Source organism: Triticum dicoccoides, chromosome 3B, assembly GCF_002162155.2.
Source record: "Triticum dicoccoides isolate Atlit2015 ecotype Zavitan chromosome 3B, WEW_v2.0, whole genome shotgun sequence".
In the NCBI taxonomy this organism is placed as follows: Eukaryota; Viridiplantae; Streptophyta; class Magnoliopsida; order Poales; family Poaceae; genus Triticum; species Triticum dicoccoides.
The window spans coordinates 44,766,330-44,793,739 of record NC_041385.1 but is presented as its reverse complement, the minus strand read 5'-3'; positions in this window follow the sequence as shown (position 1 = coordinate 44,793,739).

Below are 27,410 nucleotides of genomic sequence, written 5' to 3'. Positions count from 1 at the left end.
CAAAAGAAAAACAATTTAGTGTCTGATGAAGCTATGTACCTAGGGTAGGGTCATGGACCTGTCTAAGCTACCCTACCCAAGGACATCTCTAGAAGAAACTACCTGTCAGTCGTCCGAGAGGTGATCCACTCGACAGACTCGAAGACACTCAACCATGAAGATAACCACTCGACCATGAAGCTAACCACTCGACGGCCGGGAGACCTAAAATCACTCTGCACGTAACGGTCTGTCATTAAGTAGCCTTTATGGTCTTCATAGCACTTTATGTGGGCGTTACCAGTAACCCCCTGACTTAATATACTTTAAACCCTACATAACTGAGGGCCGGAGGGGTCTGGCGAACTCTATATAAGCCACCCCCTCATCAGTGTAAAGGGTTCGCACCCCTGTAACTCACACGTATATAATCTAGTCAACCGCCTCCGGGCACCGAGACGTAGGTATGTTACTTCCTCCGAGAAGGGTCTGAACTTGTAAAACTCTTGCGTGTACAACTACTCCATTGCTAGGATCTTGCATCTACACTACTGTCAGAGTTAGAACCACGACAGTTGGCGCCCACCGTGGGGCAGGTGTCTTAGCGACTTATTGGAGAAGTTGCAATTTTTTCCGATCTCCTTCATCATGGTTTCATGCGGAGTTTTGGTTGAGGGCCGCGAGATCCGTCTCGGCGCGCTCACGTTCGTCGCCGACGACTCTGCCTGGCTTCAGGAGGCTCCGCTCGACGTCGACGCGCTCCCAGTTCGCGGAGCGACGCACTTTCGCGCATGCGTCCGCGGTGTCCTCCTGCGGCAACCGTCGACCTAGTATCGACCGGTTTTTGTGTCATCCTCCCTCCCTGCTTCCTGCCAGCGCAAGCGCTCCGGTCGATCGAGGCTTCAGCGGTGGGTGAGGCACGCGGTGGCTCGCCAATCGACCACCGCCCAAGTCGCGGCAATCGAGCCCGACGAATCTCTCTACGACCTATTCGACTGGCTCCGCAGAGACTGCATCCGAGTGCGACAGTAGTGATCCAGCGGCGGAGGTCCTAATGGTCAATGGACCACACGGTCCCCCCCGGCTTTCCCGGCGCCGAGGGAGGTGACGGCGGAGGCGATCCGTCGCACGCCCATGAAGAGTACCTTCCCAAGCCCCTCAATTCGCTGCAGGGGGAAGAACTTCGTCGCCGGAACATGGATGCACTTCACACTCCTATCGTTGGAGAAACCCCTGAGGCTCGCGCCTTAGAGGATGCGCGCTTGGCCAACTTGGCTGAGCGCATTCGACTTGAGAACCTTCAGCGGGCACTCGACGAGCGCGCGCGGCAACCGGTTCCTGACTCCAGCCGACGCCGGCTCTTTCCACCACTGACTCAGGTATATCGAACTCCGATTCAGAATCTAGCAGCTGCAGCCCATATAGCAGAGTCAATTCAGCCTTCCCAGTCAGAGGCTGGCAGAGGCTTGATGCAGATCAGAGATTTGCTCCGTGCAGCAGGAGATCAGAATTCAGCTGTATCACAGTCGCGGAATAGGATTCACAGCAGATCCGTGGCTGCGAATACAGTCCAGTCGGCTCATAGCCCCAGATCGCCCCTGAGGCGTGAGGGGCGTGGAGACCGGCACGATCAATACAAGAACCGTGAGCAGTATGATCACTGATTCGATCGCGATGATCGACGTCGAGTGCCCACCCCTCCCCCAAGGGGTGGAACCTACGCGCCTCGATAGCAAGATGAAAGACGTCAGCACAGTGGTGGGCGAAGGATTCCAGTCGACCCCAGGGAACCAAGCTTTGATGCAAGGTCCATCATCGTTCAAGGTCTGGTCGACCGGAACAGAGCTCACAGAGAGGGTCACGACAGAGATGTACTCACCAGTAGCCGAGTGCATGTATCAGGACCAGAGTGTTTCAGCAGAGCCATCAGGGCCGCGGTGATTCCTCCCAACTTCAGGTTGGCGACTGGAGTCAGTAAATTCAATGGTGAGTCTAAGCCTGATACTTGGCTTGAAGACTACCGAGTGGCTGTCCAGATCGGCGGCGGAAATGATGAGGTGGCCATGAAGCATCTGCCTCTTATGTTGGAGGGATCGGCCAGAGCATGGTTGAATCAGTTGACACCCAGCAGCATTTACACATGGGAAGATCTTTCCCGAGTGTTTGTCAGAACGTTCGAAGGAACATGCAAGCGACCAGCAGGACTGACAGAGCTACAATCTTGTGTGCAGAAGTCGAATGAGACTTTGAGAGATTACATCTAGAGATGGATCACATTGCATAACACAGTTGAGAATGTATCTGATCACCAGGCAGTCTGCGCCTTCAAGGAAGGCGTTAAGTACAGAGAGCTAAGCCTGAAATTCGGTCGAACCGGAGACATGTCTCTGAGTCGAATGATGGAGATAGCCACCAAATATGCCAATGGTGAGGAAGAGGATCGGCTCCGGAGTGGCAAGCACAAGTCAGTCGCCCAGGAAACCGGAGGAGGGAACTCCAGTCGGAAGAAGAAGCGGGAAGCCGAGCCAGCTGCTCCTGGAGAAGCCTTGGTCGTGACTAAAGGAAAGTTCAAAGGAAAGCCCAAAGGGCCTTGGAACCCCAAGAAAGTGAAGGATAAAGAGGGAAATGACCTGATGGATTTACCATGTCACATCCACACGAAGAAAGATGAAGAGGGTCATTTCATTTACCCGAAGCATACCACTCGACAGTGTCGACTCCTGATACAGCAGTTCCAGGGGAAACAGTCCAAGGATAAGGAAAAAGAGTCGGACAAAGTTGAGGACAAGGGGGATAGTGACGAGGAATATCCTCAGGTCAATTCCACTCTGGTGATCTTTGCTGATGTTGAGAGCAGAAGTCGATTGAAAGTTATAAACCAAGAGGTGAATATGGTTGCTCCGGCGACACCCAATTATCTGAAGTGGTCTCAGACGGCCATCACATTCGACTAGTCTGATCACCCGACGCACATAACCACCCCTGGGAGGCAGGCTCTGGTGGTCGACCCAGTCATCGAAGGCACTCGACTGACTAAAGTGTTGATGGATGGCAGCAGTAGTTTGAATATACTGTCTACAGAGACGCTGAAAGGGATGGGCATTCCGATGTCCAGACTCAGCACAAGCAACATGAGTTTCTATGGGGTCATTCCTGGCAAGAAGGCCGCGTCACTCGGCCAGATTGCTCTCGATGTGGGTTTTGGTGATTCCAAAAACTTCCGCAAAGAAAAGTTGACATTTGAGGTTGTGGATTTCCAAAGTGCCTATCACGCCATTTTGGGCAGGCCAGCTTATGCACGTTTTATGGCTCGACCATGTTACGTGTACCTCAAATTGAAGATGCTTGACCCTAAAGGCGTGATCACTGTTACTGGTAATCGCAAGAAGGCGGAAGAGTGCTTTCAGAAAGGCTCAAAGATCGCCGATGCTCAGATGGTGGCAGAAGAGTGGCAGGAACACTAGAGAAATGCAGATTGGAGTGATTTGTTGCGAGCCAAGAATCCCGCTATGGAATCAGCGTTTCAGTCGTCCGGTGAGACAAAACCAGTTCACATCCATCCGACCGACCCCAACGCTGCTCCGACCAATATCTCCACAACACTCAACCCCAAGTAGGAAGAAGTGCTCATCCAGTTCCTCCGTGAGAACTGGGACATCTTTGCATGGAAACCTTCTGACATGCCGGGTGTACCCAGGGGGCTGGCTGAGCACCATCTGCGAGTCGATTCAAAGGCAAAACCTGTCAAGGAACATCTGCGACGGTCCTCCGTCCAGAAAAGGAAGGCTATTGGCGAAGAGGTGGCTCGGCTCTTAGCAGCAGAGTTTATCCGAGAGATTTACCACTCCGAGTGGCTCGCCAATGTTGTCATGGTCCCCAAGAAGGACAAGTCACTTCGCATGTGCATTGACTTTAAACATATCAATCGGGCCTGCCCGAAAGATCATTTTCCTCTTCCCCGCATCGACCAAATAGTCGACTCGACTGCGGGATGTGAGCGACTGTCTTTCTTAGATGCTTATTCCGGGTACCATCAGATCCGTCTGTATGGACCCGACGAGATCAAAACAACTTTCATCACCCCATTCGGGTGCTTCTGTTATGTCACCATGCCATTCGGCCTCAAGAATGCCAGAGCCACATTCATGAGGATGATTCAGAAGTGTTTGCTCACTCAAATCAGTCGGAATGTGGAAGCATACATGGATGACATTGTGGTCAAGTCACAGAAAGGTTCCGACCTGCTGACTGACCTCACTGAAACATTTGCCAACCTTAGGAGGTATGATATCAAGCTTAATCCATCCAAGTGCACATTCGGAGTTCCTGGCGGAAAGTTACTCGGTTTTCTTGTTTCCGAACGAGGAATCAACGCAAACCCAGAGAAAGTGGGCACTATACTCTGAATGAAACGACCTGTGTGTGTGCACGATGTTCAGAAGCTTACTGGTTGCTTGGCCGCTTTAAGTCGATTCATCTCTCGTCTCGGTGAGAAGGCATTGCCTCTTTACCGACTGATGAAGAAGTCAGACAAGTTCGAGTGGACACCTGAAGCTGATGCAGCGTTTGCAGAGTTAAAAACCCTGCTTTCCACCCAGCCGGTACTTGCTGCCCCGATCAGCAAAGAGCCTTTGCTGCTTTACATTGCAGCCACAGGACAAGTCGTCAGTACAGTACTTATGGTCGAGCGGGAAGAAGAAGGAAAAGCCTTCAAAGTTCAGCGCCCAGTACATTATATTTCTGAAGTCCTGACCCCATCAAAGCAAAGATACCCTCATTATCAGAAGCTTGTATATGGGATTTATATGACCACGAAGAAAGTTGCTCACTATTTCTCTGACCATACCATCACAGTCGTCAGCGACGCCCCATTATTAGAGATTATGCACAATAGAGATGCAACTGGTCGAGTGGCAAAATGGGCGATTGAACTCCTTCCCTTGGATATCAGATTTGAGGCAAAGAAAGCTATCAAGTCCCAAGCAATAGTAGATTTCCTCACCGAGTGGACTGAACAACAATTGCCGACTCAAGTTCACTCGGAGCACTGGACCATGTTCTTTGATGGCTCTAAAATGCTGAATGGTTCTGATGCTGGGGTAGTGTTGGTTTCCCCCCGAGGAGATAAGCTCAGATATGTACTCTAGATTCACTTTGATTCCTCCAACAATGAAGCAGAATACGAAGCACTCTTGTATGGGTTGCGTATGGCCATTTCACCTGGAGTCCGTCGCCTCATGGTCTACGGCGACTCGGATTTGGTGGTTAACCAAGTGATGAAGGAGTGGGACGTCAAAAGCCCAGCTATGACTGGTTACTGTAACGCAGTAAGAAAGCTGGAGAAGAAATTCGAGGGGTTAGAGCTTCATCACGTACCACGACTGAAAAATCAAGCAGCTGATGACTTGGCGAAGATAGGTTCCAAGAGAGAAACCATTCCCAGTGGCGTGTTTTTGGAGCATGTCCACGTGCCGTCAGTTCAAGAGGATCCTTTCACCGAAGAAGCCCCGCAACCAAAAAGTGCCACGGATCCGACTGAAGTTGAGGTCCCAGCCGTGGTCGACCTAATCATGGAAGTTCTGGTTATCACTCCCGACTGGACAGTGCCTCACATCGAGTATATCCTAAGGAAAGAGCTCCAAGAGAATGTAGAAGAGGCTCGGCAGATCGTCCGTTGATCCAAGGCCTTTACTGTCATGAAGGGACAGTTGTACAGAGAAAGCGCGACTGGAGTCAGCCAGAAATGCATAAAGCCGAAAGAGGGTCGAATGATTCTCAACGACATCCACTCGGGGACCTGTGGCCATGATGCGTCCTCTCGGACTATCGTGGCTAAAGCATACCGAGCGGGTTTTTACTGAACCAGAGAAAATGAAATGGTGAAAGAGATAGTCGACAAGTGCGAAGGATGTCAGTTCTACTCCAATATGTCACACAAGCCCGCCTTAGCCTTGAAGACCATTCCAATCGTCTGGCCTTTCGCTGTTTGGGGGTTAGATATGGTTGGACCTCTGAGAACTGGCAGGAGCGGCTTCACCCATGTACTGGTGGCAGTCGACAAGTTCACCAAGTGGATCGAAGCCAAGCCTATTAAAAATCTTGATGCTGGCACTGCCATCAGCTTCATCAGGGAATTGATATTCAGATATGGAGTCCCACATAGCATCATCACAGATAATGGGTCAAACTTCAATTCCGATCAATTCAAAGCCTTCTGCGCTTCTCAAGGCACACGAGTCGACTACGCTTCAGTCACCCACCCCCAGTTGAATGGACAAGCAGAAAGAGCAAACGACCTAATTCTCAAAGGACTGAAACCCCGGTTGATGCGTGATCTCAAGCACGCAGCAGGCGCGTGGGTCGACGAACTTCCATCAGTTCTTTGGGGATTGAGGACTACCCCAAATCAGTCGACTGGGAGAACTCCATTCTTTCTGGTCTATGGAGCTGAAGCGGTTCTGCCAAGTGACCTGCTTCACAATGCACCGCGAGTCGAGCTCTACTCTGAAGTCGAAGCAGAGCAAGCCCGACAGGATGCAGTGGACCTTCTGGAAGAAGAAAGAGAGATGGCCATGATCCGATCGACCATCTATCAGCAAGACTTGCGCCGATTCTACGCCAGAAATGTGAAGAGCCGAGCCTTCCAAGAAGGAGACTTGGTCCTCTGAGTGGACCAACAGAAGCCACACAAACTCGCCCCTACTTGGGAAGGCCCCTTCATCGTCACCAAAGTTCTCCACATCGGAGCATAGCGTCTTTACAACGTCGATCGCCAGATTGACGAACCATGAGCTTGGAATGCGGATCTGCTCCGCCCCTTTTACACTTAAGTACTCACTCGAATGAGATGTAATAAAAGTACTCCTGTAGTTTATCTATCAAAGACAAAAGTGTTATAATTTTCCCATTAATTGTTACCGCTTTTGCTTATGTAAGAAATCCCCCAGTGGGTGGCTTAGCTGCAAATCCGATTCGCCTAAGTTTGTAAAATTTTTTCCCTGCCGAGTGACGAGCAAGCCTCTCACTCGGAGACTTAGCTGCGAATCCGTTTCAACTAAGTGTTTGAAATCCTACCGAGTGGAGAGAAAACCTCCCACTCGGGGGCTTAGCTGCGAATCCGTTTCGCCTAAGTGTTGGAAATCCTACCGAGTGGAGAGCAAACCTCCCATTCGGGGGCTTAGCTGCAGTCCATTACTCGCCTAAGTGTTTAAAATCCTACCGAGTGGTGAGCAAACCTCCCACTCGGGGGCTTAGCTGCAGTCCAATACTCGCCTAAGTGTTTAAAATCCCACCGAGTGGAGAGCAAACCTCCCACTCGGGGGCTTAGCTGCAGTCCAGTACTCGCCTAAGTGTTTAAAATCCTACCGAGTGGTGAGCAAACCTCCCACTCGGGGGCTTAGCTGCAGTCAAGTACTCGCCTAAGTATTTAAAATCCTACCGAGTGGTGAGCAAACCTCCCACTCGGGGGCTTAGCTGTAGTCCAGTACTCGCCTAAGTGTTTAAAATCCTACCAAGTGGTGAGTAAACCTCCCACTCGGAGGCTTAGCTGCAGTCCCGTACTCGCCTAAGCGTGAAATTCGTCCCGATCCGGAAGGACGACAAGGTGCAGGTCGACTACTACCTTCCTCTTCGATTTACAACTCAAACACAATGAGAAGCAATAAAAATCCTACCGAGTGGTGAATCTGCCTCCCAGTCGGGGGCTTAGCTGCAGCCCAGTGCTCGCCTAAGTGTTTAAAATCCTACCGAGTGGTGAATCCGCCTCCCACTCGGGGGCTTAGCTGCAGGCCAGTGCTCGCCTAAGTGTTTAAAATCCTACCGAGTGGTGAATCCGTCTCTCACTCGGAGGCTTAGCTGCAGCCCAGTGCTCGCCTAAGTATTTAAAATCCTACCGAGTGGTGAGTCTGCCTCTCACTCGGAGGCTTAGCTGCAGCCCAGTGCTCGCCTAAGTGTTTAAAATCCTACCGAGTGGCGAGCCTGTCGCCCACTCAGGGGCTTAGCTGCGGTCTAGTACTCGCCTAAGTATTTGAAATCCTACTGAGTGGTGAATCTACCTCTCACTCGGAGGCTTAGCGGCAGTCCAGCACTCGCCTAAGTACGAAAATCGTTCCGACCCGCAAGGACAACGAGGTGCAGGTCGACTGTTACCTTCTCCTCCGGGCTTTGGCACAAATACAACGTGCGCTCTGCAAGGACGGCGATGTGCAGGTCGACTGCTACCCTCTCCTTCGAGCTTCGGCACAAATACAATGTGCGCTTCATCCTGGGTCACAAGGACGCAAGTCAACTGAAATCTGTGCTCCAGCCTGCAAGTGCAAGTCCCAAGCACAAAAATATATTCCGAGCGAAGAACAATGCCGTTAGAATACAAATGCAAACATATTCAACCGCAAAGCTCAGGCGTCAAGTTCAGATAGCATCCTACGGATCTAGAAGTGCTCAGGCATCAAGCCTATTAAAGTTTATCGGTTACAAAAACCACTCGGCATTCCGAGGCAAATTTAAGGCATCAAGGATAAAAGTTTTTTACTCCTCCGGTGGAAGACTGGAAGGTGCGACGAACTTGTCCAGGTCGATTCCATCAGCTATCCGAGTGGCAACAGCAATGAATGTCTCCATGAAGGATCGGAAGTCATGCTTCTTAGTATTGGCCACCTTGAGGGACGCCAGCTTTTCCTCTCGTGCATCTTTGCAGTGAACACGGACTAAAGACAGAGCTACATCAGCACCGCACCTGGCAGAAGACTTCTTCCACTCTTGCACTCGGCCTGGGACTTCATTCAATCGAGTCATCAAAGACTCGAGGTCGTTCTGAAGCGTCTCCCTTGGCCAGAGTGTCGTGTCGATTCGCGACGCTGCTGCCTTCAGTCGGGCCAGATAGTCCACCACACCAGCGACGCGAGACTCTTGTCGAAGCACATTCATGGTAGCTTCATCCTTCATTGGAGAGTTGATGGGATCCAAGCCTGTCTCCACTCGACTGGTCTCTTCCTCAAAGTTTTGGCAGAATTCTGTAAACGCAAGTCAAACATGAACCAATAGTTCCGCGATGAATCAACGGTGACAAGTCAGTCGAGTGAAAGAGGTTACCTTCAAGCATGAGTGAGGGAGTCCCGGACTAGAGGGTGTCCGGATAGCCAAACTACCATCATCGGCCGGACTCCAAGATTATGAAGATATAAGATTGAAGACTTCGTCCCGTGTCCGGATGGGACTTTCCTTGGCATGGAAGGCAAGCTTGGCGATACGGATATGTAGATCTCCTACCTTTGTAACCGACTCTGTGTAACCCTAGCCCTCTCCGGTGTCTATATAAACCGGATGGCCTTAGTCCATAGGACGAAGAACAATCATACCATAGGCTAGCTTCTAGGGTTTAGCCTCCTTGATCTCGTGGTAGATCTACTCTTGTAACCCACATCATCAATATTAATCAAGCATGACGTAGGGTTTTACCTCCATTAAGAGGGCCCGAACCTGGGTAAAAACATCGTGTCCCTCGTCTCCTGTTACCATCCGCCTAGACGCACAGTTCAGGACCCCCTACCCGAGATCCGCCGGTTTTGACACCGACATTGGTGCTTTCATTGAGAGTTCCTCTGTGTCGTCACCGATAGGCTCGATGGCTTCTTCGATCATAATCAATGACGCAGTCCAGGGTGAGACCTTCCTCCCCGGACAGATCTTCGTATTCGGCGGCTTTGCACTGCGGGCCAATTCGCTTGGCCATCTAGAGCAGATCAAAAGTTACACCCCGGGCCGTCAGGTCAGATTTGGAAGTTTGGACTTCACGGCTGACATCCGCGGGGACTTGATCTTCGACGGATTCAAGCCACAGCCGAGAGTGCCGCACTGTCACGTCGGGCATGATTTAGCTCTGCCGCCGGACAGTACCCTGGAGGCCGCACTCGAAACCACTCCGATCTTCAATTCGTAGCCAGCTCCGCAGATCGAGGATGGATGCCTAGACACCGCCTCGGGGGCTGCAACCTCTACATTGATAGAGCCGAACACCGATCTTGTCCCCCATAAAGCTCGTGACTCCGAGGAGCCGGACTCCTTACCGGACTCCGGACCTCCCACGCCCCCTCCAGTCGGATCCGATTGGGCGCCGATCATGGAGTTCACCGCAGCGGACATCTTTCAACGCTCACCTTTTGGCGACATCTTGAGTTCGCTAAAGTACCTCTCGTTATCAGGAGAGGCCTGGCCGGACTGCGGCCAGGACGGTTGGGATGCGAACGACAAAGAAATTCAGAGCCCACCCACCACCCACTTGGTAGCCACTGTCGACGATCTAACCGGCATGCTAGATTACGACTCTGAGGACATCGACGGTATGGATGACGATGCCGGAGACGACCAAGAACCAGCGCCCACCGGGCACTGGAAAGCCACCTCTTCATACGACATATACATGGTGTATATCCCAAAGGATGGGAACGGCGAAGGAATAGCGGAGGATGACCCCTCCAAGAAATAGCCCAAGCGCCGGCATCAGCGGCGCCGCTCTAAATCCCGCCATAGCAAGAATGAGGATTCTGGCACCGGAGACAATAATACACCGGATAGCGCCGAAGACAACCCACTCCAGCAAGATCCAGCACAGGAGGAGGGGGACACCAGCCCTCATGAGAGAGCGGCCGAAGAAGAGGTAGAGGACTATATGCCTCCCTCCGGAGACGAGGCAAGCCTCGACGACGACGAATTCGTCGTGCCTGAGGATCCCATCGAACAGGAGCGTTTCGAACACAGGCTTATGGCCACGGCAAACAGCCTCAAGAAAAGCAGCAGTAGCTTAGAGTTGATCAAGATCTGCTAGCCGACAAATGGACCGAAGTCCTCGCGACCGAAGAGCATGAACTCGAACGCCCCTCCAAAAGCTACCCCAAACGTAAGCTGCTCCCCCGATTAGAGGTGGAGGCATATGATCCCGCTTCACCAGGAGACAATACGGCTGATCGACCACCCCGTGGTCGCGACAGAGAGGCCTCAAGGCCCTTCACTAGACCCGTACCCCGGCATCACTAGAAAAGCACAAGGCCACAGGGGAACACTCCGGACCTGCGAGACATATTGGAGGATAAGGCAAGACAATCAAGATCGATCTATGGATCACGTGGGCGCCCCACGATACATGACGATCACCGTCACCCCGGACACAGTAAGTCCGGCCGGGCCGAACACAACAGACAAAGCTCTTTTGAGCTCCGTCGCGATATCGCCCAGTACAGAGGCGCCACACACCCACTGTGCTTCACAGATGAGGTAATGGATCATCAAATCCCAGAAGGGTTTAAACCCGTCAATATTGAATCTTATGATGGCACAACAGACCCCGCGGTCTGGATCGAGGACTATCTCCTCCACATCCACATGGCCCACGGAGACGATCTCCACGCCATCAAATATCTCCCACTCAAACTTAAAGGACCAGCCCGACACTGGCTTAATAGCTTGCCAGCAGAGTCAATCGGGAGTTGGGAGGACCTGGAAGCCGCATTCCTCGATAACTTCCAAGGCATGTACGTGCGACCACCAGATGCAGATGACCTAAGCCACATAATTCAGCAGCCAGACGAATCGGCCAGACAATTGTGGACACGGTTCTTAACCAAGAAAAACCAAATCGTCGACTGTCCGGATGCCGAGGCCCTCGCGGCCTTCAAGCATAACATCCGCGACAAGTGGCTTGCCCGGCACCTGGGACAGGAAAAGCCGAAATCCATGGCAGCCCTTACATCACTCATGACCCGCTTCTGTGCGGGTGAGGACAGCTGGCTAGCACGCAGCAACAGCCTCAACAAAAATTCTGGCAGTCTGGATATCAAGGACCGTAGTGGCAGATCGCGTCACAACAAAAACAAACGCCGCATTAACGGCGATAACAGTGAGGATACGGCAGTGAATGCCGGATTCAGAGGCTCTAAACCCGGTCAACGGAAAAAGCCATTCAAAAGAACAACTCAGGGTCCGTCCAATTTGGACCGAATTCTCGACCGCTTGTGCCAGATACATGGCACCCCTGAAAAGCCAGCTAACCACACCAATAGGGACTGTTGGGTGTTCAAGCAGGCAGGCAAGTTAATTGCCGAAAACAGCGACAAGGGGCTACATAGCAACGACGAGGAAGAGAGCCGACCGCCGAACAATAGAGGACAGAAGGGTTTGCCCCCCACAGGTGCGGACGGTGAACATGATATATGCCACGCACATACCCAAAAGGGAGCGGAAGCGTGCACTCAGGGATGTATACGCGATGGAGCCAGTTGCCCCGAAGTTCAATCCATGGTCCTCTTGCCCGATCACCTTTGACCGAAGGGACCACCCCACCAGCATTCGCCATGGTGGGTTCGCCGCATTGGTTCTAGACGCAATCTCGATTTATTTCATCTCACCAGAGTCCTGATGGACGGCGGTAGCAGCCTAAACCTGCTTTATCAGGACACGGTGCGCAAAATGGGCATAGACCCGTCAAGGATTACACCTACCAAGATGACCTTTAAAGGCGTCATACCAGGTGTAGAAGCCAATTGTACAGGCTCAGTTACACTGGAAGTGGTCTTCGGATCCCCGGATAACTTCCGAAGCGAGGAGTTAATCTTCGACATAGTCCCGTTCCGCAGCGGCTATCATGCCTTGCTCGGACGTACCGCGTTCGCAAAGTTCAACGCGGTGCCGCACTACGCATACCTCAAGCTCAAGATGCCAGGCGCTAGAGGAGTCATCACGGTCAATGGAAACACTGAACGCTCCCTCCGAACGGAGGAACATACAGCGGCTCTCGCGGCAGAAGTACAAAGCAGCCTTTTAAGGCAATTCTCGAGTCCGGCTGCCAAGCGGCTGGACACAGCTAAGCGTGCCCGGAGTAACCTACAACACGACCACCTGGCATGTTCTGAGCACGCGTAGTAGTGCGGCCCCAACCCCAGCCCCTGCAAAACATTAAGACAGACCCTTCGTGTACTCCATTGCGCTCTGAAGATACCATGGGCATGGGGCAAGGGGCTTGACCACGATAAGCCCAGACTGCGGCTCAACCGCACCAGGGGCTCTTAAGTGTGTCGTTTCTTTTTCTTTTTCCTTTTATTTTTTACCTACAGGACTCCGTTCGTCAGAGGCCCTGTCCGGCAGCAGACATGCCGAACCCACGATGCAACAACCAGGGAAGGAGAAAGGCTACAACGAAAATCCAGGTGGTCTCCATCATGAGCATTAAATCTGTTTTATGCATTATTCCGTAGCCTACCCCTGGAGGGGGACATGTTAAACAGTCCCATCCCTTGCTTACCGCACCACTTGTATCGTTCTGCACTTACATCAGTTTTTATTGAATAAAGCAATGCAGCACATTTTTGCTTCCAATTGCATTTCTTTCTTACACATATGTTCATCTATGACATGTTGCATCCGTACGTTTTGGTACGGCTAAATACACCAGGGGCTTATGTTTCCCACGTTATGGTGTGATAAGTCCGAACACTTTCACAAGTGCGGCACCCCGAACTTATAGCATTATATGCATCGGCTCCGAATCATGTTCTTGGGTCAATAGTTGGGTTTGCCCGGCTCCCATGTTTTGGTACCTTACGTTCCGTTTTATCGGCTAAGGTAGCACTGGGAGAACCACTACGATTGCGCCCCAGTTGAGCTGGGTTAACGCCTCAGTGGAGAAAGCTAAAACTGACCGTCATGATGAGGCGAGAGCTGGTCGCTGTTCGAGAGGTTCTTTGCGAGTCCCTAAAGACTTATGCCGCTTCGAGTGAGGAGCCGGATTCTGTCCGGCCAAGGCGTGGATAGCGCCCCAAATTCGGCCTTCCGAAAACTAGGGGCTTCGCCGAAATTTAAAATTATAGAATTCTATGGCTAAGTGAGAGTGTTCAAGCATTATAAGTCCGGTTGCCTTGTTCGTTGTGTTGAGCGCCTCCCTCGATGGACCCAAATATGGGAACAAGAGTGCCCAAATTTATCCCGAACACCCCAGCACTCGTGGCATGGTGGCTGAAGCCGACGACTTGCCATCTCTCAGATTTGATAAACAGCCACACAGAAGGTAATATTTTAAATTAACAAGTGTTGCTTCGCGCATATGAACTTAGTTTTCAGCGCACATGATAACAAAACGCGAGTCTACTAAAAAACTTCTTCTTTGGAGCACTCACCCGCAATAATGCGGGCGCCCTTCAGCACACTCCTATAATACATCTCGGGCGTGCGATGCTCCTTGCCCTCTAGTGGGGGGTCCGTCACAAGCTTCTGGGCATCCATCTTGCCCCAGTGCACCTTTGCGCGGGCAAGGGCCCGACGCGCACCCTCAATATAGGTGGAGTGCTTGATAACTTCAACCCACGGGCACGCGTCCACCAGCCGCCGCACCAGGCCGAAGTAGCTCCCAGGTATAGCCTCCTTAGGCCATAGCCGAACTATGAGGCCCTTCATGGCCTGTTCGGCCGCCTTGTGGAGCTCGACCAGCTGCTTCAGCTGGTCGCTAAGGGGCATCAGATGTTCGGCCTCAGCATACTGAGACCAGAAGACCTTCTCCGTCGAGCTCCCCTCCTTGGCCCGGTAGAATGCGGCAGCATCGGACACGCTACGAGGAAGATCTGCGAACGCTCCTGGAGAGCTCCAAATTCGGGTAAGCAACAGGTAATTAACACTCACATGCTTACTTTGCATGAAAAATGCCTTACCCGCTGCTATTTTCTTTACCACCTCTATCTCCTGGAGGGCCTTGTAGGCTTCGGCCTTAGCGGCTTTGGCACTCTCAAGAGCCGTTGCAAGATCAGACTCTCGAGTCTTCGAGTCACGCTCTAGGCTCTCGTGTTTTTTCATGAGATCCTGGAGCTCTTGCTGTACCTCCGCCACTCGCGCCTCCTATTTCTCTCGCTCGGTGCACTCCACAGCCGCATTGCGTTCGGCCGCGGCCACCGCCTCCTTCAGGGTCGCCACCTCGTTAGTGGCCCCTGCAATACCCCAGTTATCCTTGTCATTTTTCTTGCAACCAAATCCTTTTCTGTAAGGTACAATTTTCATAAGGTATTACTCACCTTCTTTTTCCTCGAGCTGCTTCTTGGCATGGCCGAGCTCGTTCTCGGACCGTTCGAGGCTTTCCTTCAAAGTATTGACCTCCGCAGTCAGTGCGGCAGAGGTCAGCAACACAACCTGCAATCCCATATTGACATATTTTCATGACTTCTGCGTTTATCTTTCTAAAGATCCTCAGTCCGGCTTTTCTTTCCGAACACCGAACCGAGCATCAGGGGCTACTGTCTATGCGGTACCATTTTACATATATTGAAATTCTTACCTCAAAGCCTGTTAGAAGGCTGCTGCAGGCTTCGGTCAGCCCGCTCTTGGCGAGCTGAACCTTCTGAATCACCGCACTCATAACAGTGCGGTGTTCCTCTTTGATGGAGGCGCCGTTGAGCGCCTCCAGCAAATTATCCGGCACCTCCGGTTGGACGGAGGCAGCCGGCGTCGCGGTCTTGCCCTTCTTACGAAGGGGTCGCTTGCCGGACTCCGGAGCCACTATGGGTTCCGGGGCTGAGTCCGGTGCAAAGTCCGGGAGGTTGTCCTGCGACACCTCCGGGGCCCTCTCCTCCTGGTGGGTCCCTTTCTGGGATCCCACCTCGGCATCGTCCACATCACGGGGGGTGGAGGCAGTCGGAAGAGAATCCATATCCGACGCCCCTAAGGACCCGCTCGACGAAGTGGGGAGATCATCCTTAGGCGGACTGCAGGGTTGTATGCGGCATTAGAAAGACATAATGTGGCGGAAAACGAAAACCTTGAAGTTATTCGGGAGTCCGGATACTTACGATCTCGCCAGAGGCTTGGCCCTTGGAGGCCAGTCCTCGTCGTCGTCACTGGCGTTGGCGGAACAGTCCGGGGGAAGAGTTTTTCCCCTCTTGGACCCTTCGGCCCCCCTTGTTGGGGAGGCCTTCCTTTTCTTCCCTCCCCCTGCTGGGGGAGAGGCTTTCTTCTTCTCCTCCTCGCCTTGGTGGGAGGAGTCGGCCTCGGATTCATTGTCCGATAGCACCTGAAAACGGGAACTCTTCCGAGTCCCCGTGGCCTTCTTCTTGTCCTTCTTCTCCGGCACCACATGGGGTGCCGGAGCCAGCAGCCCCGTTAGGCGGGCGTCAGCTGGGTCCTCTGGCAATGGGGCCGGACAGATAGCCTGTGCGGCCTTCTTCAGCCAATCCTGTAAAAGGAAAGGGAGTTTAGATCCCGCATAGAGTCAAACTATGAATAACAAGCGTCCCGTAAAGGACAATATCACTTACCTCGTCAGCTGGACGCTGCGAGCTGAATCCGCGATCTTCAGTAGCGGATGCGGGAGCCTCGGCGCCCTTGAACAACACCTTCCAGACCTCTTCGTACGTAGTGTCGAAGAGCCCATTCAAAGTCTGGTGCTGCGCCGAATCGAACTCCCACATATTGAAGCCCCGTCATTGGCACGGGAGAATCTGGCGGATGAGCATGACCTGGACTATGTTGACAAGCTTGAGCTTCTCGTCCACCAGCTTTTGGACGCAGGCTTGGAGTCCGGTCCAGCTCCTCTGAATCGCCCCAAATCCGGCCGCTCTCTTTCCAGGAGGTGAGCCGTGTGGGGATGCCAGATCTGAATTCGGGGGCCGCTGCCCATTCGGGATCACGCGGCTTGGTGATGTAGAACCACCCCGATTGCCACCCCTTGATGGTTTCCACAAAGGTGCCCTCCAGCCACGTAACGTGGGACATCCTGCCCACCATGGCGCCTCCGCACTCCGCTTGGGTGCCCTTCACAACCTTCGGCTTGACACTGAAGGTCTTGAGCCACAAGCCGAAGTGGGGCTAGATGCAGAGGAAGGCCTCGCACACGACGATAAACGCCGAGATGTTGAGAATAAAATTCCGGGCCAGATCATGGAAATCTAGGCCGTAGTAGAACATGAGCCCCCGGACAAAGGGATGAAGTGGGAAGCCCAATCCGCAGAGGAAATGGGGAAGGAATACTACCCTCTCATGGGGCCTGGGGGTGGGGATGAGCTCTCCCTCGTCGGGGAGCCGATGCGCGATGTCGTTGGACAAGTATCCGGCGCTGTGCAGCTTCTGGATATGCCCCTCCGTGACGGAGGAGGTCATCCACTTGCCTCCCGCTCCGGACATATTTGGAGAAGGTTGAGGTGAGATGTGCGGGCTTGGGCTCTAGAGCTCGAGTTCGCAGAGATGGATAAGCCAAGGAGGAAGAAGGCACAGGTAAAGAGGTTGGATCTTTATCCCCTTATATGGGCGGACAGAAACACGTGTCCCCACTGGCCTGGTAAAACTCGCTTATCTCCCAAGCATCACAATCAATGGCGCAGTTGGGTTACCCACGTCCGTATTGATGGGAATCCCGGAATAAGGGGAACACGATCTCTTCTTCGACAGGCGTGCCAAGGAAACCGCCTCGCTAAATGCGCTGAGGTGGAACAATAGAAACAATTCGAGTAAAGGCTTGGAAGTGGTGTGACGTTACGCCACAAAATATGTCAGCAGATTGATCTTGTGTAATATTATTCTCTCTACGGTGGTATGTGGAATTTATTTTTGCAGAGCCGGACACTATCCTGGTGCTCACAATCTTCTATAAATTATTCGGAGGAGGAACCCGTCTTGCAATGCCGAAGACAATATGCGCGCCGGACTCGTCGTCATTGAAGCCTAGTTCAGGGGCTACTGAGGGAGTCCCGGACTAGGGGGTGTCTGGATAGCCGAACTACCATCATCGGCCGGACTCCAAGACTATGAAGGTACAAGATTGAAGACTTCATCCCGTGTCCGGATGGGACTTTCCTTGGCGTGGAAGGCAAGCTTGGCGATACGGATATGTAGATCTCCTACCTTTGTAACCGACTCTGTGTAACCCTAGCCCTCTCCGGTGTCTATATAAACCGGATGGCCTTAGTCCATAGGACGAAGAACAATCATACCATAGGCTTGCTTCTAGGGTTTAGCCTCCTTGATCTCGTGGTAGATATACTCTTGTAACCCACATCATCAATATTAATCAAGCAGGACGTAGGGTTTTACCTCCATCAAGAGGGCCCGAACCTGGGTAAAAACATCGTGTCCCTCGTCTCCTGTTACCATCCACCTAGACGCACAGTTCGGGACCCCCTACCCGAGATCCGCCAGTTTTGACACCGACAATGAGGAACAACTTCTTGGCGAGCCCTCCCAGATAAGCTTCCAGATCATTCTTCTTCCCCACCAGTTCACTTGCCTTGTCACTCAGAGCAATCTTGTCATTCTTCAGACGGCTGACTTCCTTGTTGGTCGCGTCAAGAGCAGCTTTCAGGTTGACATTCTCCTCTTCGAGTTTGCCGACTGAAGCCAGCTTTTCTTCCGCAAGCTTCGTTTTATCCAATGCAGCCTTCTGCGCCTCAGCAAGTTCCTGGTCCTTCTTGATCAGAGCCGCCTTCGTTTTCTCTGCAAAATGGCAAGGAGGTCAGAATCAATAATGGGCAGAAAGATAAAAACAATCGTCAAGTTCTCACTAATCATACCTGTTGCCTCGTCCTTCGCCTTCTGAAAGTTCTCCTGGACAAGTTTTAATTCAAGGTCGAGCTGGATATGTTTCTTCTCCAACTCAGTATTACGGGCCACAAGCTCGCAAGATTTCTGCAAAGAGTCAGTGGACAGAAATTAAAGAGAGGTTACTTCCGAGTGACTAAGAGAAAAACAGTAACATTTCTAAGACTACAGTCGAATCAAAATATTCAACAGTAGTCTCGGGGACTACACCCTATGGGTGCACTCAGCGTGCCCCCACTAGTTCTACCAACTCGATCCGATCAGTCGACCGAAAGGAACAAAGAGATTATGGTCTCATCATAGTCTACAAAAAAAATAGAGGAAAGAGAGAGTTCTTCAGACTACAGTCGACTGCCAGCAGTCCACCATAGTCTCGGGGACTACACCCAGTGGGTGCACTCAGCGTGCCCCCACAGGTCCTAATGTTCCACTCGACATGGTCCGATCAGACCGAGTGAAGAAATTTCAACTATAAAGACTACAGTCGACTGCCAGCAGTCCACCATAGTCTCGGGGACTACACCCAGTGGGTGCACTCAGCGTGCCCCCACCAGTCTACAAACCCAATCGACACACCCACTAGGTGTGCAGACACAAAGGTTTTTGGAAAGAAAATCTTCAAATAACATATCCTAACACAACAGGCGGTTGCCAACTAACCTGGACATTGCTCTGAAGGGCTGAGCTTGCATCATAAGCCGCTTGGCTAGCTTCCCGGATTGCCTTCACCTGCTCCATCATAATCCCCGCCTGGCGTATAGCCTCCTTAGCTGCGCCCGCCTGGTCCTCTGGGACGTGGTGTGTGGCGAAAAGGGAGGGTGGTTCAACAGTCGACGACGAAGGCCGGGCACTCGTCAGCGGCACAACGAAAGTCACGGAATGCCGAGCAATGTCGCCACCTTCTTGAACCAGTACCTCGGGTGCTGACGCAGTCCGAGTGGCCTTGCCACCTGCGGCCTGTCTATTCTTCCTCGCCCTCAGGGGCACCTCGTCATCGTCATCAGGAAGATCAATGATGTGACGAGGAGCTGCAAGATAAATCCAGAGTTGGGAACGAAGATCCAATCGACCAAAAGCGAAAACTACAAGAGAACGTACCAGGGTTGGAGGTGATAGTGTCTTCCATTTCTTGGTCGCCGTCCTTGGTGGAGGTCTCGGAGGTAGCAGCACTACAGATTTCATAAACCAGTCGGTTAGTCGATGAGTCGACCGGAAGTTCGCCCGAGCTGAACAAGGAAACACGAATCCTGCTGTTACCCGGAGATGGTGGGAATGGCCATTTTCATCTTAGGCAAGGCCTTCAGCGGCTTTGATGGCTCCGCCCGCGGATGCTTCGGTGCTTTTCCAGTCGGCTCCGGAGAGGCCGTCCGAGGGCGCTTTGTCGACGGTGCAACGGGAGCAACCGCTTTGCCACGCTCCCTCGCGGGGTCGTGGGCAAGCTTGGATCGCCTTTCCGTGCGAGGGGGATCGACTTCCATTTCCTCCTCCTCCTAGCTAGAACCGTCTTCATCCTCTTCCCCCTCGTCGTCAGATTTCCACTCCTCCTCCTCACTTTCACCTCCACTCGCCTCTCCCTCCTCGGCTTGTTCCTGTGTCCCATTGGGCATCGAGTACATTTCAGTCGTGACCTAGAAGACAACAAACAAGACAAAAGTCAGTCGGTTGATTTCAAATAGATAGAATGGAAAAAACAGAATCGCAGTCGGAAATGCAGAGTTGGACCTTATCAACTTCATATGATTGGTCGAGTGAAATGACCCTCCTGGCTCCTCGGGGGTTGTCCTTGTTCCCCGCAATGCTTCCCATCCACCGCTCCAGCGTGGCGCCATCGATCTCCTCCGGGTGGATCCGAGTGGTGTCCTCAGTTCCAGAATACGTCCACATAGGATGGTCTCGAAATTGGAGCGGCTGGATGCGCCGCCGGAGGAAGACCTCCAGGAGGTCCATACCAGTCACCCCGTCGCGGAGTGAGCTGCACGACACGCTCGACCAGCACCTTCACCTGCGCCTTCTCCTCCGGGACCACCTTCAAAGAGGAGGGCTTCCTCACTCGTTCCATGGAAAAGGGAGGGAGCCCGGTCGACTGCCCTGGCATCGGCTGGTTCTTGCAGTAAAACCAAGTCGACTGCCACCCACGGACGGAATCGGGCAAAACCATGGTCAAAAAAGAACTTTTCCCTCTCAACTGGATCCCAAGGCCCCCACACATCTGAATCACATGTGTCCTCTCGTCACTCGGATTTGCCTTCTTCACCGTCTGGGAGCGACAGGTGAAGATGTGCTTAAAGAGACCCCAGTGAGGCCGGCAACCCAAGAAGCACTCACACAAAGACACATAGGCAGCGAAGTACACTATGGTGTTGGGCGTGAAGTGGTGGAGTTGTGCCCCAAAGAAATTCAAAAACCCCCGGAAGAAAGGGTGGGGCGGCAAAGAAAACCCACGGTCGACGTGGGTGGCCAAAAGAATGCACTCACCCTCCCGAGGCTGCGGCTCTGACTCCCTCCCCGGGAGCCGCGCCGATCCATGGGGGATCAGCCCTCCGTCAGCCAGGTCGTCGAGATCCGCCTGATTAATTGTCGAGCGGATCCAGTCGCCCTGGATCCAGCCCGGCGGCAGGCCGGTCCTCGATGAAGAGCCACTCCGACAGGTTCCCCTCCCCTTCGCCTTCGCTGTCGCCTTCTTCGCCTGCTCCAGGGCCGCCGTCTTCTCCTTCACCATCATCGCCGATGAAGCACGCATGGAGCAGGGGCACTGAGGCAGAAGCGAACGTAGCGGAGAAATCTGGAGAAGAGGGAGGAATGAGGGCGCACTGTTGAAAAACCCCCGTCCGGCGCTTTATATAAGGCTGCTTCCGAGTGGCTGACATGTAGGCCCGGACGATCCTGTCAAATCCCGCAACAGTCATGCGCGAGATACGTGGCAAAAAAGGTGGCGCGGGGATTGAGGCGTCCCTGCCTTATCCCGTCTGATTGCTGCGGCTACGCCCCATCCCGCGCGCTTCCCAAAATTCGAATCCCACAAAATCCGCGGCTTGCAGAACAGCTCGTCAGGCAGAAGATCCCCTCCACTCCGTCACTCGGAGCTCTCCAGGTGAAAACTTCACTCGACAGATACAAAGAATGGATCAAGGCGATTGAAAAAGAAGTTGATGCCGTCACCTAAAAATTCATTGATCCAAGACAAGACATACTCATAGCACAAAAAATGGGTCGGAAGAATTCTCAACTCCTTCCCCACTCAAACCTCGATCCATTCGGGGGCTAATGATGAAGCTATGTACCTAGGGTAGGGTCATGGACCTGTCTAAGCTACCCTACCCAAGGACATATCTAGAAGAAACTACCCGTCAGTCGACTTAGAGGTGATCCACTCGACAAACTCGAAGACACTCGACCATGAAGATAACCACTCGACCATGAAGCTAACCACTCGACGGCCGGGAGATCTAAAGTCACTCTACACGTAACGGTCTGTCATTAAGTAGCCTTTATGGTCTTCATAGCACTTTATGTGGGCGTTACCAGTAACCCCCTGACTTAATGTACTTTAAACCCTGCATAACTGAGGGCCGGAGGGGTCTGGCAAACTCTATATAAGCCACCCCCTCCTCAGTGTAAAGGGTTTGCACCCCTGTAACTCATACGCATATTATCCAGTCGACCGCCTCTGGGCACCGAGACGTAGGGCTGTTACTTCCTCCGAGAAGGGCCCGAACTCGTAAAACTCTTGCGTGTACAACTACTCCATTGCTAGGATCTTGCCTGTCCCTTAGTACCCCCTACTACTGTCAGACTTAGAACCAAGACGGTGTCTTCTCCCTCGAATTTGATCCATCTAGTATTATCTCTTTTTCCCAATACATATAAGCCTTAATTATACGACGGAAGTTGGACTCAGGCACTGTGAGAGATTGTTTTCCTTCCCGTCTGTCAAGCTCCTATAGCGCCCAAATTGCTTCCAATATCTCTTTTTCTAGGGGAGACCCCACATTTAATAGTATCTACATACCAACTAAAAAAAGTATTGGCATACCAACGTACTCAAAATGATCGTTGGATCACTAAAGATCTAGGAAAGTGTCCTTAAATTGTTGAACCTTGATCCTTAGATTTGAGAGGTCAAGAATAGTTTTCCAGACTTATTGGGTCATTACTTGATCAATACATAGAGCAATACTTAGTCCATTTAATCTTGTCGTCATCAATCTCAATACCCACTATGGAGGCCTAGATGCACTTACACCTATTTCCATACATGATCGTAAGAAATGTGATTCTAGGGGCTTGCTATCTCAATTCACACGGTGGATGCAAGGAAGAGGTGGAGAAGACCTAGAGGTGACACAAGCCTTAGAGTTTTTGTGCATTTGTTCCCCATTAATATATGGGAGGACCAACCACTTATAAACCATTACTAAACCATGATAAAATATGTAGTAGAGACACGATAGAAGGTGCAACTATTGCTAGAAAAATTACACTGAACGACTACACAAATCCTTATATTCCATAGTAAGCAAGCCTTTCAAATGTTATCACGCATATCAAAAAAGGAGCAAAACGTGACAACGACGAGACCCTCAATTCAAACTTATTTTGCCATACCATTCATGAGCATGTGGCTTCGGACCATTCACCCTCATTTCGTTCCCACTGTGTTGCACCCTGCCAAGCTAGGCGGGGTGAGCGGAGGAGGAGGAGGAGGAGCACACGTGTACCCGTCCTTTTCTGAATCTCATACTAGATGGTAGAAAACTAACCATATATTTTGGTCTAATCCTTATCCACTTGCAATTTGGGACTAAATTTGGTTCCACAATTTGAAATGCATGATTGGACCTTCAGGGTATTATTCATGAATTATTGTGATTGTTAATGGATCTAGCCCAATAATTCCAACACCACATACATTCATTCCTATTGCCCTCTCCCACACACCATGAACGGGTTTGGGCTCAATGTGTCTTTTAGAGGTGCAGTGTACCAACTATACTTGTGTCCAACACTAGAAAGCTCAACATTGCTACTTTCTCAACTTATCCATAGAAATAATATAAATATGTTTTTTCTATGCAATATCGAGTTTGTCAAACCACGAATTACCATACGCATGTATGGAACAAATGAGCCATGACTCAGTTAGGTTGGTTCTTCAAGAAGCAAGTTGTGTACATTAGTATTATAGTAGCCCATTAGGATTTTGATCACATGACTAGCAGTTAAGATCCGTGTGAAGAGCATGGATGAACCACACCTTTAAAAGGAGCGTGCTCCCTCCTACCTCTCAACCACACTGCCACTTTCCCCCTAACACCAACCCACCACCACTATCCAACATATCTCTCAAAGCCATCGTATGGTACTTGGAGTTCAAAATGTAGATTGGTTGTTTTGATCTCCCTGTTGGATAAGTCGGTACAAATTTGTTCCAAGAAGCACAACAAAATGCCAAATTATCATTTTCATAGGACTAAGAGGCATGAGGAAGTCTGTAAGATCCGAGATAACCAAATCTTGAGGAGCATAATTATGTCCTAGTGTGGGGAGAAAATGCCATGGGTTAGGGCCACCAAAGTCAGTTACTTGTCTGGAATGTTAATCACGGCGTTGCACACATCTTTTTTTACGGAGATTATTTATTCTTTAGGAAAAACTAAGCAAGTGAGAAATTGGTATTGGTGGTCTTTTTAATGAACTTCTATTATAAGAGATTAGTGTGTAGCCTCTGCCTAGCCATGGTCGGTGATGACTCCTGTAAGGGCGCTGATTCACTTATTGTACTCCACCCTACCTCTACTAAATTAAGTCACTAATGTTTACTCCTCCCCTAGTAATAATGTCAATGATTTCTGGTATATGTTGTATACATTTTTTTCTGGTTTATATAGTATCAAGCTCATAAGTTCATCAACTTACACATGTATGTACATGCCAATTGTAATAATCATACTTCTTGAGGAGCATATTCATGTCCTGTTGCTGAGAAAAAAATGCCATGGGCCAGGGCCACTAAAGTTGGTTACTTGTCGGTTCTTGTTGCGACGCATCACATATCTTCTTTTTGTGGAAGTTGTCGAGGAAGTTCACTTTCATACATCAAGTACAAATTTTATAGTGGGGTATATGATGTTGCATAGGTGGAAAAAACAGTTGTATGAGGCCGACATGGCATGCAATGTGTGCTCTGTACCGATTCGCCTCTAATTATTGAAGTGTTTTCTAAAAACTTGAAGTTGCAACTTATCAGTTTGGTCCTTGTTGATCATTTAATCTTCAAAATAGGCACTTCCCCTCAATTCCCAAATTGAGTGTCAAATCCCTACCTCAATCACCATTCCTCTTGTCTCCAAATCCTCCTAATTGTCACTCCTCTCGTCCCCAAATTTTGTGGCGATGGTACTCACGTCACTCCTCTCTCACCTATCCCCTATTCCACTCACTCAACCTAAGGACGACGTCATGGCCAAACAACAAGGTGAAGTGCGAAGCCATAGGAAGGCACCGCACATGTCATTAGTGAATTGCATGTCTTGCCAGTTTAGGGTGGTGAGAGTGTACACCTCAATGACCAATGACAACTATATGAAGGATTTCTACAAATGTGTGGTAATTCTCTACCCTCATCTTACTTCTTAGGTTTTTCGTGCATTTTCTCGAGATTTTTATTACAATTTTAGCAATGTGGAATCATGGAAAAGGTTGTGACTTTTCGAAATGGATGATAAGTACAAAAAATTGATTAAAACGACACTGGTCCTTACCAAACAACCTGCTTTTGTCCTTGCCAACCAGCCTAAGGGAGTGTTGTCAAATGTCATGAAAAATAGATTGTTGCTCTTTTGAGATGAGAGTTCAATTCTCTCCATTTCCCTGGAACATGTTGGTATTAGGAAGAGTCGTACCTTTCTTAAGGTCTCCTTACTGTTATGCGATACTTGCATGATGGGATGAGCTTCAGATTAAATTTGACATCCTCTTTGTCAACATCTATTTCACTTAGTAGCGTTGTTCAGGCACACCTATTTTTCAAAGAAGAAGACATGGAAAGTTTCAAGCATATGCTAGACAACTACTTATTGGAGGCTTCTAGGGTAATGCTTTCATGAGTTCCATGAATTTTTCTCAAAAAGAAATGGAATGTTAAAGTGAAAGTTATATAGTTGCAACCACATTTTCACACAAGTTCTGAACTTACAAATGATACCGAGTCTGTTTTCCTGCCATCGCTTTTATATGCATAACCTGAATGGGACTATTGTTAAGCCCTAGGCAGCAGGAAATGAAGGTAGTTCTCTTTTGGACAATATGACTAAAGCTATGGATGATGCATGGATTCAGTAAATGCTTAAGCAATCCAATATTATACATTTACACATTATTTTGTAACTGGTTATCAATATTTGGGAGTGTAACATCTACAACTACAATCCAGACTCTAACAGAGATCCATTTCTAGATAAAGGGGCCATGTACGGCGATCTTATCAATGGAAATCATGCTTGAATTGAACTTAAAAGCATTTAGAAGGATGCTCTACTATGTAAATGACATTCTATTTTGCTTGCAGATGGTCGGTCAACTTTTTCTTCTACAACTGAAAGCTAAAGCGAGTAGTGAGCTTTCGCTATTGCTGTACTAGGTATGCACACGTCTTTTTCTTAGGAAGAACACTGTATGAGGAGTTCTGAAACTACATCAGTTACTTATCAGTTGTTGTACCACCACAACAAATTTTCAGGAGATGACTTCCTTGCTGGTGCACTCTCGGATGGTGAGGAGGAAGATGCGTTGATTGACATGGACATATGACTGGCTTGGTTTAGCTAGGAACATGACCAACCAACCAGTGTGACCTGTTTGCGTAATATACAGCTCGTATGGCAGTAGTTCCCTGTAGGAAACTACGTATGGCGGCAGTTCCCTGTAGGAACTTTTAGTGTGACTTTGTCTCTTTGGAGAGCATACACTTTTGGCCTCTATTGTTTATTGTCCATGTTTGTAGATACAAGATTTAACTTCGGTCTGCCAAATTTGAACTGGCGTAGTTTGTCCCTTTGGTCTGGACTCTGGAGACATGTTTCCAGGAATTTGGCTTCAGTTTGTAGTCTTATGCATGTAAATTGGATTCTTGAATTTGAACCATCTTCTGTACTTATCTAGTTGCTATGTGGTGTATCCGCATATGCAATGCCCTGATATAGGTCGCAGACATGCTCAGATCAACAGGGTTATGCAATGTTCAGAAAGCCGAGAGACTTAAAGAATTAGTCATGGATTCATAGTCGACCTCGGAAGTGCTTCTATTGCTTGAAGTGGGGAAATAAGGCCATACCATATTTGTGGTGGTTAGGGTTTACCCAATTACAAGATGACGCCTCGCTTGGCCCGGAATCCAAGGTTTGCATTACAATACTAGGTTACTTCTTCAAAGGAAAGATTGACCCATTCGATCAGCCAATGAACAGTAGGGACGGTGATATCACTTTGTTGTTGTGGGGTCAGTTTTCTGTCAATGACGGCTTCGGGCTCCATTCTGATGTGACCATAAGCATATACCAGTGGTACGTAGGGTGAACTTTGCAACCATCTCAAAGTAGGAGCTTGTATGATGTATTTCCATTTTTTTCTTCGTGAATCTAAATGCGCCCTCAAATTTAGAGGGAAGTAGGTGACGGTGATTTCTCAATGATGTGTGATATAAGACTAAATCTTGAGATACACCGTATCACCCTTTGAAACTCCCTTTCTTTTTTTGTTTATTGTTAGCAAAGTGTTTCATTCTCGCTTGTGCTTTGAGGAAGTTGTCCTTGATGAGGTGCATAGCTATTTCTCGGTTGCACAAGAGATCAAGGGAGTCACCAAAGATGAAATCT